At 40.7% G+C, this 11,634-nt stretch overlaps 1 protein-coding gene across 1 annotated transcript in view; it reads left to right on the top strand.

Moving 5' to 3' along the window:
• Window positions 1-249: 249 nt before the first annotated feature.
• Window positions 250-11,634, top strand: part of KLHL29 (kelch like family member 29) — a 510,263-nt gene continuing 498,878 nt past the window's right edge. Inside the window, exon 1 of the mRNA XM_067544703.1 lies at window positions 250-603. The gene's annotated coding sequence lies outside the window, so the exon portion shown is untranslated. The remainder of the gene's footprint in view (window positions 604-11,634) is intronic.

Here is an 11,634-nt window from a genome sequence, read left to right as displayed (position 1 = left end):
CCGCGCCGCAGCCGGGCCGCTCTCCCGGGCCAAGTGCCCGCTGCAAACCGCTCCCGCTGGGGGCGGCTGACACATCGCGGCGGGGAGCCGGCCGGGGAGGAGGGCTCGGCTCCGAGGAGTCCCCGCCTCCCCCCCGTGGCCCTCCCTCCTGCTGCTGTGATTGGTTTTGCCCGCCCCTCGCCTGGGCTGGGAGGCCGCCTCCCTCCCCATCTAAAGCGGCCAGTCTGTGAACAGGAGGGAGCCAGAAGGGAGCATGGTACCGACTCTGCACCAGCCTCCCTCCTCCGCTCTGCGCGCACAGCCCAGCCCAGCCGAGCCCCCTGCTGCCTGCGCCGCCGCCTCCTCGTCACCCAGGCTCCGGAGCCATCTGAGCGGCTGGAGCAGCTGAGAGGCAGCCCCAGCTGCGCGGGGCTTCGCGTTAGGGGGGGAGGCTGCAATGCATAAGCCGCCTCCTCCTCCTCCTCCTCCCGCTGCTGCTGCTGCTGTCTCCGTGCATCCTCCTCCAGCCTGAAGAAGCCACCGTGAATCCGCTCCGCCTGCCAAGGACGCGAGCCCGCGGTCGCCCCCCCCCCGGTGTGCAGCGCCCAGCGGGCACGGGGAGAGGTAGGAGCCGTGCGGCAAGAATCCAGGGCGGAGCGGGCGCGGGGGGGGCCAGACTGTGCCGCCCTGCCCAGGGGGGCGGGTGGCTGCGGGAGAGGCTGGGCGACTTGGTGCCCAGGTGAAGCGTGTGTGTGTGTGTGTGTGTGTGTGTGTGTGTGTCAGTGGCGTGTGCTCCGTAATGGTGTTGTTGTAAAGCTTGGGTTTGCCAGCAGCAGCAGCCTCCCGTGTATTGAATGCCTGGCTAATGAATCCCTTGCGCCTGCGCTTGTTCTCTGCATTAAAAACTTCCTGCCTGTGTGTGTGTGTGTTTGTGTGTGTGGCTGCGAAAGGAGGCGGGTGCCATAGGGGTAGCCGAGCTTTAGGGGTGGGGTGTGTGATTTCAACCTCTTCCCCCCCCCCCCCCATCCATCCATGTACCAACTCCACCATAGCCACCCAGTGAAGTGAGCGCGCCCCCCCCCCCCCCAAACCCACAACTTCCCACACTTGGCGTGGCCCTGGGCACCTGACACATCCAGGCGAGGGGCTGGTGACAATATTTTGAACGAGGGTGGTTGGGTTTTTTTTAATTTTCCCCCTAAGGCATCTGTTGCAAATGCCTCCTCGAAACGCAGACCCACAGCAAACCCAGCTACCCCAGAGGCAGAGGCTGAGGCTATCTTTAAAACTGCCTGAAAATGAATTAAAAAAACAAAAACACGGGGAAGTGAGTCTTCCTTCCCCAAATGAGATCCGCCAAGTCTGTCTGCCCGCCCCTGTTTGTGTGTCTTGCCTTGAGGGTCTTTTTTAAAAAGCATCATATGAATATGTTATCTGAGTAACTTCCAGACAAAATACTGATTTTTTTTTCTTAAATTGGAAATCAGTAAATCACTTCTAAATCTGTTTCCCATTCACTGTGTAGTCCCAGATGAAATGTGTTACTTGTTTTTGGTTTATCTTTGTGCTGTTTTATAGATGTTCTGTTTGTCATCCCTTGCTTGCCTATTTTATCTGGGGTTAAGGTTGAGAAAGGAGTAGGGCTACTTTTTTTGTTGACATTGAGTGGCTGTGACTGTCTTTGTCATACTATAATGTAGGTCTATGAACATCATGATTTTTTGATTCAGGTTCCCAAATAAAGAGGGGTGGGGGGAAACATGTTGTTGTTAATACTCTCCATAAATTCTGCATGTTTATGATCTGTCTTTTTTTCCTGTAGTCTTGTTTAATAAATAGTGAGTTCCTAGATTTTTTTTTTTTTTTTTTTTTGAGACATGGTATGATGATTCTTTCCCCAAAAATGCTGAAGCCTTTTTTATGTAAAATTAGATTGATTGATTGATTGGTGTGTTTTGTTTTTTTTTAAACTGAAAACGACTTAGAAAAATAGTATGCTGGCAATTAGATGAGGAACAGTCCAAATTTTTCATTTGGGAAGGAAAACTAAAATGTGTAAATACTTGCTGTAGGCTTTTTATTTATGTTTCTAAGGCTCATGTATATGAAACTGGTAAACAGAGAAACATTTGTTTTTCTTTGCTAGGTATATCTTTTTTAAAGTGTGTATATTTTAAAAATGGTTTAAATATGCTTAGTAGGCTATCCTCTGAGGTCAGTTTTCAGCTACTTAAAAACCAAACTACTGTAGCTTTAAGGAGACTGCAGATAACAGTATTACTGTCTCTTATAATTAGCAATCTGCTGAAACTTTAAATCCCCCTTGATAGATGTTATGATTGGTTTGAGAGAAGCAGCAGTTTTTCAGCCAGCTTTCTTTCTCCCCTTAAATAAAGCAACAGTGTGTCTCTTTATTATGTTCTGGATGAAATTGCTGATGACACTTTTCTTTAGAAAGTAAACTACAGCCACGTTTTACGCTGATGTTCAGCTGCTTCAAACTTTAGTTATGCTCAGTAGGATATTTACTCTTCTCTGAATAACTAATGTATGGTTTTTGTTCTTCTAACCTGCCCTCACAGTAGCTATTTATGGTAATCTTTTCCAATTTATGATGAAAACGGCAGACATGCAAGTAATTTAGTATACTGACCTATCTAGAACAACACTTAGCAAGTATATGTAAAATACAACTTTCATTATCTCTTCTTATCTAGTTATGTCTCATAAGATTAGTTCTGACATTTTAATAAGAACTCATCCCTATATTTGTAGATGGCCTGCATTATTCAAGATATTTGCTTTTTCCAAAATGTGTAAATATTACTACAGTTTATTTTAATGCTAGTTATATCGTATGGTCATTTTAGAGGTAATGACCATTAAAATTTCATTTTGACCCACTGAAATTCATGTGCTACAGAACTCTAAATCAAGCAGTTAGAAAATTTAATGATACAGAAGTTACATTGCATTCAAGTGGGCTTGAAAGCACTACTATGTATTTGATAATTCTCAAAAACTTCCAAGTTTTCAGTGCGTATCTGTGATCCTTTGTAGCTTATGAAATGTGTGTACTATATGTCAACCTTTCTCTTCACAACAAAACACATGAACAAATAAAATAATCTATGGTTGTCATGGTTACAAATAGAGTAAGGGTTACTAGTTTTCATCTGCATGCAGTGGGGTAGGGGGAAAAATTTATATTCCTCATGAGAGATGGTCATACTTCAAGTACCCAATATGTGAAAGAACCTAATTCACTAGCCTGTTTTTGTAAAAGACTTGCTGGACCAAAAAGTGGTAGAATGTAGAAGAAAACCTTTTCTTTTTCTATCACTAGACTTTTTAAGAAGCATCATTTACACTATTCTATCTTTATTTCTTCCTGTAAAGTAGTATTCTGTAAAATTGTTGCTCTTCCCTTTCATACAACAATTAAAAAGTATATTGCATGGAGGGTGACTGAAACTTCTGGTGATTACAGGAAGGCAGCGCACGCTCCAGTAATACACAAATAAATCTAATTTCTAGAAGTGTGTCTTTATGGTATGGCATCACCACTACCAGCACTCTTAATGTCCACTTACAGTGAAGAACTCATTGTCCACTGAAGTCTTTTATTCATCCATGACTTCCATGCTGTCCTTGCCAATTCTTATTTTTTTTTTTTTTTTTTGTTCACTTGTGATGGGCCCAGTTCTCCTCTCTCATGCAGTTATTAATCCATTGACTTTGCTAGAATAACTCCACCTGTATACTGCTGTGAGAACAGAATCAGGCTCTTGGTATCTTGGCATCTAACTGTTGGCATCTGTCCCAATGCTGCTTCTCTCATCTATTGTTCGCTCATCTGAAATTCAATCTTGTCCATTACTACTTGTTTTTCCTGACCTTTTAATTTAGTTCCTAAAACTAATGTACCCGATGTTTCCCCAAGCACATCAGAAACAAAGAGCTCCGTTTTTCCCTCCCATCTGATGCACGCACAGCTTCCATTGACTCTAATAGAAGTTACACATGTATACATTAGGCAAACTTATCCTTGGATGTGTAAACAGATTAGTCTCATACCTTGCAGGGGGAGGAGCAGGGACGATATGTCTACATTGTACGATTAGTGTTTCTTTTTCCTTTTTCTGTTACTAATTTTATTAAAGAAACGGAATTGTTGACAATATAAGCAGTAAAAAGAAGTTGTCGGATGTACAACGTAATACAGGAGAGCTGAGTAATGTCGGTCATGGGTTAAAGTAAATAAGCATGCCATTCTAAAAGTTCCATGAATGACTTGTCTGGTGACAACATGCTGTTCCACTTGGATTTATTGCTGTATGATGCCTTTGGAGTCTTCAAAGCTTTATCTCCCACAAACTGTGTGCGCCCGGTAAAGACCTAATCTTACAGTTACTCTGGTGTGTAGTCCAATGATGTCAGTGGGGCTGTATGCAAAAGGACCTCTTTCCCATCATGCAAAGACTATTAATCTATCTAGTTATGTACAGTTTCTCCAATACAGAAGAGCAAATTCTTTAGCTGATGATGGGTTTTTTACTAGAACCATGAGAATTTGATAACCGTTCACTGTGGTAGTATAACGGTAGATTCTATGATTATTCACGTCTAATCTTTTTTTATGTATATTTATTAATCTCTCTGTCCCAATAAAACCCGGCAGCAATGAGTTCCACATTCATATATATCCTAAGCCCCATGAACAAATGAGTGGCTTGATAGATTATGGCTAGTTCAAATGGTCGTATTATCTTTGTGCAATTCTCTTGTCTGTTTTCATGAACCCTTCTTCTTGAAAAGACGAAGGACTAACTTCACTAGTTCAGTTAGCTAACTCTGTTAGAAGTACCCTTGTATTTAGACCCATTAATTACTGCTGCAAGGGAGCGTATTGCAAATTTCCTCCTAGAAGTATCTTACCAACAGCATATTTGAATGCAAAGATATATGAAACATAAATAGCTTTGATATGCCTCTATCATCTTTACATTTCTTCTGTTTCCAGTGGTACAAAATGAGCTGTAACAAAATGTATTACAAATGTAATATGGGAGCACCTGGTCACTGGATTCATAAAAATCAGCATGCTTCACATATTTTGGGTGTATATTGTTTGGTTGTAGGTTATTGTTTGTTGTTTTTAATTATAGTTTCATCAGAAGTTTGAAAACTGTTTATAGTACTCTTTATGAAGCACATTCTCTTCCGATTGTCCTTTGTCCATGGTGGTCTTGATTATAACTTAGTTTCAAGTCATGCTTTTCCATAAATATTTATTTTAAGTGGGGTTTTAGATTGTTTTAGATTGGAATTTGATGTTTAGAATAGCTGGAATAATGGCTTTCCTGGAACATTTTTCCTAATAATTATGTTCTGTTTTGTTTTTGTTTTTACTGTGACACTAGAGGTAGGTTTTAAAGTGTTAAGTTTGGCTAGTTACCGTAACTGGCTTTAACTTCGAAATTTCAATCCTATTTCTAACACTATTACAAATTTGAAGCAGCCTGAAACCTTTATGTGCAGTACCACTAACTTGCATGACAGTTTCACCTGTAATCTATAGAGGTTGAAGACAAGACTAATCCCATAAGGTTTGCGTCCTCTATGGTAAACTCATCATTCCTTTTTGCAATAATGCCACATGTTAAAAATAAATGCTGCCTGAATGTCTGGTAAAACATTTTTATAACAGATGACTATAATCTGAAAGGGTTATTTATTACCTGTGCCTTTTCATTAGGGATATTGGTGTGCATTTGTGTGTATATTCATATAGATTATGACTTTTTTCTCCCCCCCTGGAACTCTAGACAAGTATAGTTTGCATAAATATGAGTGAAAAGTGCACCTTTTGGGTCCAAGAATGTAACTCTTTCTAAGGGTATGTTTTGAAACTGAGGCAATGTAGTAAACTGCAAGGAAATCTTCTGCTGTATTGTAACAAATGAATCTTATCAATCAACTGAAAACTGTTTAACGTGCATATGGCAGGAATCTGCCTTAAGAAGTGCAGATATAGTGCAGAAACTCAGTAAAGAATCCCTCACATTCACACACAAATAAATGAGTCAATACTGCTCTTCTACCGTAGGTCTCATAAATTCAAGATCTGCCTAATCTGTCAAACTGGACTTTAATCATACATCTATTGATATTTTTGAACTTTGAGGGAGACTCATTATCTGTGTTCACGCTAAAAAAGCATGATTTGCATCACAATGCAGACAATAAAAATCCTGGACTTAAAGTGTGATTTAAAAGCTTTTGCTTCAGACACTTCTTAAGGTCTGTGTTGATGAGTAATTAATATTTAAATCAGATAATACTGTTCTGAGAGATGCTTTGTCAGACCTAGTTACACAGCTCTGATTTTGTTTTTGGTCTGTGAACACTACTAGTGGATTTGCAGATCAGTGTATGAACCGCTCAAAGAAAAGTTTCCTTTCAGGATGATATTCAGACACACTGGCTTCTGTAATGAAGGAGAATGCACAGAACTCAAATGCCTTCATTTTCCATTTTGAACAATAGTCGCAGATAAACTAGGAATCAAAAAACAAACAAGTGAATGGGGTGGGAGAAGGTTCATTGAACCCACAAAATCAAGTAAGGTATGGTCCGGTAACTTGGTGAAATTTTCACACCTTGAAACAAACCCAGCTGGGTTTGTTTCATCTGCTCATTGAAATATATGTGACAATATAGCTGCATGACAATTGGAACATAAATGTTTTTAAAGAAAATGATTTATTGTTTAGCAGATCTTTAACTTTATTTCTCAACTAGTATATTCTTACTCGTGCCAAGTAGTGAGAAATGCCAAGTTGGAAGGTTTCAAATTAAAACAGTTTTTGTTGCTGTTGTGTGTTTGTTTAGTACAAAGAAAACACTTGTGACACTTCACAAAATGTTTCAAAACAAGTTGCAAGTGGAACAGGATTCTATCACACTTCTTTCTCCCCTTCTGTGGGCTTAAAAAACAGCATGAAAAATGTCACCTCCAGAAAGTAACTTTATCTTTTTCCCTTTCTGGGGAGTCACATGGCCCTGCAACCAGACTTTGAATGAAAACACCCCCCTCTACCACACCCCTATTGCTTCTTCTGCCAGAGGTAATACTAAGTATAGAGAAACAAGGACTATAGTGTGTAGTGTCTGCTCAGTGGCTAAAGTACTGGTGCTGGGAACAGTGACAACAAAAACGGGATTTTTATTTATTTTTGTGGTTTTATGTGTGTAGTGACTTTGTTTACTTGTTTGGGTTTTTTTTTTTTTTTTTTTTTTGTCCTCTCTCCCCCCTCTCCTTCTCTCTCCTGGGTGTGTCTGGCTTTTGTTTAAGAAGATAAAAATGGCAACAGTAAATTCCTCATGTGGAGAGATTAAAGAAATATACTTCCTCCAAAAATACGATATTAGATGCCACTGGACTATATTAGAGAGTTGCCACAAGGTAAAGGTGGGTGGGTGTGTCTGTTGTAAAAATTGCCTTTGTAACTGTATAATACTGGCTGTAATGCATAAATGTGATCTTATTTATATGACCCTCAGATCCCTCTGACAGTCACATCTGTACTAAGCCATTTCTCTCCCCTCTTTGCTATCTCTATAAAGCTGCTGATCAGGGTGGATCAGGAGGGAAGGAAGGTGGAAGCCGTAATGAAGCCCTGTGTCGGTGCTGAATCATTCCTCGCCTCTTTCTCCCCTTGCTGACCCCATGCTAACAGGGAGCATTGTGTGAGTGCTCACGAGGTTGGCTCGGATCCAAGGAAAGGAGCTTGAGGCCTGTTGAACTCTGCCTATTGCAGGTAGGCTTAGACAAAGGCGACTGTGTTGCTTTTAATCCTAAAGACTCTCATTGGAGTAGGGATGCACAAACCCCTCCAAGGCTCTTGCTGAGTGATGTACTTGGTGAATTTGACTAGGTTAGGTTTAGCATATTTTTCCTTCTTACTTTCTATCTAGTTATTTTTACATTTAAAGACCATTCCCCTTGTTTGCTTCCCTTCTCCCTCCCCCCAGTTTCACAAACAACTTGACCTCTTGCATCTGGAAAGTCCAAATATTAACACAGGCATTCTGTCTCTGTCCTCCGGGGAGCAGAGGAGTACCAGACACAGTAAGCATATTGTGTGTTGAGGGATTATGAGAAACACTTGCCTCTTGAGGAGACGGGAGTAGAGAGTGTGTGGTTAGTGTTTCCAGTGCACTCTGACAGACTTGCTAATACAATGAAAGGCACAGTGTTAACCATACTGCACTGCCCTCATTTTTTTTTCAGACACTATTTTTAGCTATTAATAGAAGAAAAGTGTATGGAAAATCCACTGCTAAGTTAGTTTCTCTCTCACTCTTTTAAATTTTTTTTCCCCTTAAAGATTATTTCGGATTTCCAAACATCAGACATGCTGATCAACAATCCATTAGAAGTGAAATAATTTGGGAGAAATTTGCATGTATTCACATGTGGTTTTGCTCCCCCCCATTCCCCTCTGTATCCACTGTTTTTAAAACAACTTAGGCAGTGGCATCTAATAGACAATCAATTGGCATGCTTGACTATCTTAATTCTATCAATATGTGTTGCTGGTACAATAGTTTGCAATAACCTGCTTGCAGGTAGGGATGGATGGGCTAGGGGTCCAATGCTGCTCTCAGTTTCTCATGCAATTTCACACAAATCAGTGAAGAATTGCACAGATATAAAAGAGTAGAATTTGGCCCTTGTAATCATTCTGGTCTCATGTACTCTGTCAATCTGGATTGTACTTTAGCTCTATACCCAGAATTGCTAACCTGAAGTGTTTTTAAAAAATCACAAGATTATTAAAAAATTTTTTTAAGTTTTAGGTTCACTTTTTTTAGCCTCTTTTTTCTACAAACTCACTTTTTCTTTAATGTAAGATGTGTCTCCTATAATCTCCTGATTTCAGGAGCACGGGCTTCAAGGGAAAAAACTATATATTGTGAGAGCTGGAAAAACTGTATACTGGTGTGGCTGACAGTAGAATTTGGCTCTGGACACTGCTTGGTTTATTTGGTTTTGTGAATTTGTAGACCAGCAACTGAACTAAGAATTGAGGGCCTGATCCTAAACTAATTTGCATCTGGGCAAGCCCAATGACCAAGGAGTTAACATGCTTTAATGCATGCTTGGTATCACATGATATACTTGTATCACAAAGAGCAAACCTCCTTACCCGCTTTCCATTGTCAGGCCCAAAAGTGAATCTTCCTGAGGCTTGTATGACTACTTAACAAACCTCTCTCTTGCTGTCTGTGGGCGCCAGCAACAGCAAAGAGGATGGAATTTAGTTAAAGACTGGCTATATTTGCTGATCTCCTGATGAATGGGATAAAGTTAGTCCCTTTAACGCTGGTTTTGGACTTTGTTTTTTTCCAGATCAATATTATATAATAGGCCAAGTTAATCCTTGACCCAAATCTATTGAAATCAATGCCGTTACATTTGGTGTTGTAAAATCCTAGGTAAACATTGGGCCTGGTCTTCAAGATTATCAAATCATCAAAGTAAAGAAAAGCCTGTTTTCTAGTACATTTTCCTCCCTTTAAAAATATAATTTCATGACTAAACTTCTACAGGGTTGGCAGCCCTAGCTTTGCAATATCAGTCTTATCTCTCCATGAATGAAACTGAAATATTGTTTGGAGGAGGAAAAATGTTGGCATAGAAGGTAAGGAAACAAAAAGGCTTTCCTGAAATGTGTGTTTAAAAAAAAAAAAAGACTGCCTTCCAAAGCGGTGGAGTCACTACATAGCTGAATCTAAGAGAGAGAGAATTTTAGTCTAGTTGCTGTCATGATGTCCTTTATTCGATTTTTTTCATCTTTCTTAGACAGAAGGGCTTTCCAGTGTATGCAAAAATTTTGTGATCTTGCCAAAAAGAAATCGCATCAAGTCTAGGGAAAGTTCACTTTGTTTCAATATTACAACTGAACGTTTCACACCGGCATCCATCAAGACTCTGAAAAGGGATTTTTAGATTACAACAGCGACAAAAAAAATCCTCCAAAACACTAAGGTTGCAACAACTAGTTATTGGAGTGTATATTATCTGTCAAAAACATTAGGATTTAAGTTTAAAAACAAAACAAAGTATGCAATACTTCCTGCTTCATTCTGTCTGTGACTGCAGCTTTATTGGGCCAGGCTTAAGGTTGCGTTAGCGTGAGTGCAAGACAGTACTTTGTCTGAGAAGGACAGCTTTAGCTTTTAGCTTCCTGAGTATTTAATGCTTTTTTTTTTTTTTTTTTTTTTTTTTGCCTTAAATACCGTCTCAAAAGGTAATATACACTTGTGGGGCATGTACATGCAACCTCCGTTTCACATTAAGGATTTTTAATTAATTAATTAATTTTTGTTTTAGTCCTTTTATCCAGAGCTTGGGAATGTATGGGGGTATACTTACATTTTTTTTTCCCCTCTCCCCATTTTGTTGGCTTCCTGAGGCATGTGGCAGAGGAGCCTCACTAATGCATACACCAGAAGGCCCGTAGGAGGGGATGAGCACCGGTGTAGAACTCTGTCTGGGTAAGCTTATCAGCCCCTTAGGCTTGCTAAGGGGTTCATTTGTGAAGGGAGAGTGGGGAGTTCTTGATCCCTTCTCTGGAGGTCGTGGTGAGGGGGAGGAATCCCCTTGTCAACCTCTAGGAGGCAATTTGACTTCCTATAGAACCGCAGCCCCCACAAGCTATTGTAGCTAACCCCATAAGCCTTAGATGGCTTGTTGGTGACCATGTTGCTTCATTCTCATTGGGCTTCTCCACTCCAAATGCACTAACAGGCTCCTTTGCGTGTGAGCCAGTTTTGGCTTGTCTGGATCCTGCTAAGGCTTGTGGGGAGTTGTGAGGTGATCACCAAAGAACATCACAAGACTCTCACTGGGTGGCAGTGGGGGATCTCACCTGAAAATGGGAGCAATGGCCCACTACTCTCCTCTCTTCAGGTGCCACCCTCTTTCCTACCCCACAGGCCATATGTGGGCCATGACAGTGGAGCTCGTGCAAAATATATGCACGTGGGGGGAGGTAATGAGCAGACCGGGAGCCTTGAAAGACTTGGAATGCCCATCTCTTTTTCCCTCTTCCTGTGACTCTGTACAGGAAACCATGGGCCCCAATGGTCTCTGGCACTACAGATTAGCCAAAATTAGTTCACTAGCACCTGATGAGCCATGCTGACATGTAATCTTTTAAAAATCTTAAATTTTAATGTAAGCCTGTGTTTCAAATACTTGGATCTCTGCACTAGATCTCAGGTATGAGAGTCCAGTGACCCCATAATTTCTTTCTATGTGTAAAGTTTTTGTTTTTGCCACTTTTGTAAGAAGCAGGAGGAAAAAAGCCTCTATTTCTGAAAACCTCTCTGCATGTTGTAATTCATTAACCCTTTGTCCAAATGACCTCAGTTTAAACAAAAAAATTCTACCTCAACCGAAGCTTCCAAGTTTGAGGCCAATATTCTGTGGTTCAGCTGGACTGAAGGGTATGACAAGTTTGGGTTTATAATGAAAACTAAGTTGCATCTTCAACTATGAAGCAGCTACTGCCTCTCCAGAATGCTGTATTCTCATGTATCTTGACCCACAGGTTGACTTGCTGTAAAGAGAAGTTGCCAAGC

This window comes from Emydura macquarii, unplaced genomic scaffold (assembly GCF_026122565.2).
Source record: "Emydura macquarii macquarii isolate MOO-44397 ecotype Brisbane River unplaced genomic scaffold, CSIRO-AGI_Emac_v2 contig_1027, whole genome shotgun sequence".
In the NCBI taxonomy this organism is placed as follows: Eukaryota; Metazoa; Chordata; order Testudines; family Chelidae; genus Emydura; species Emydura macquarii.
The sequence above is the reverse complement of the archived record's forward strand: the minus strand, read 5'-3'. Positions and strand labels throughout refer to the sequence as shown.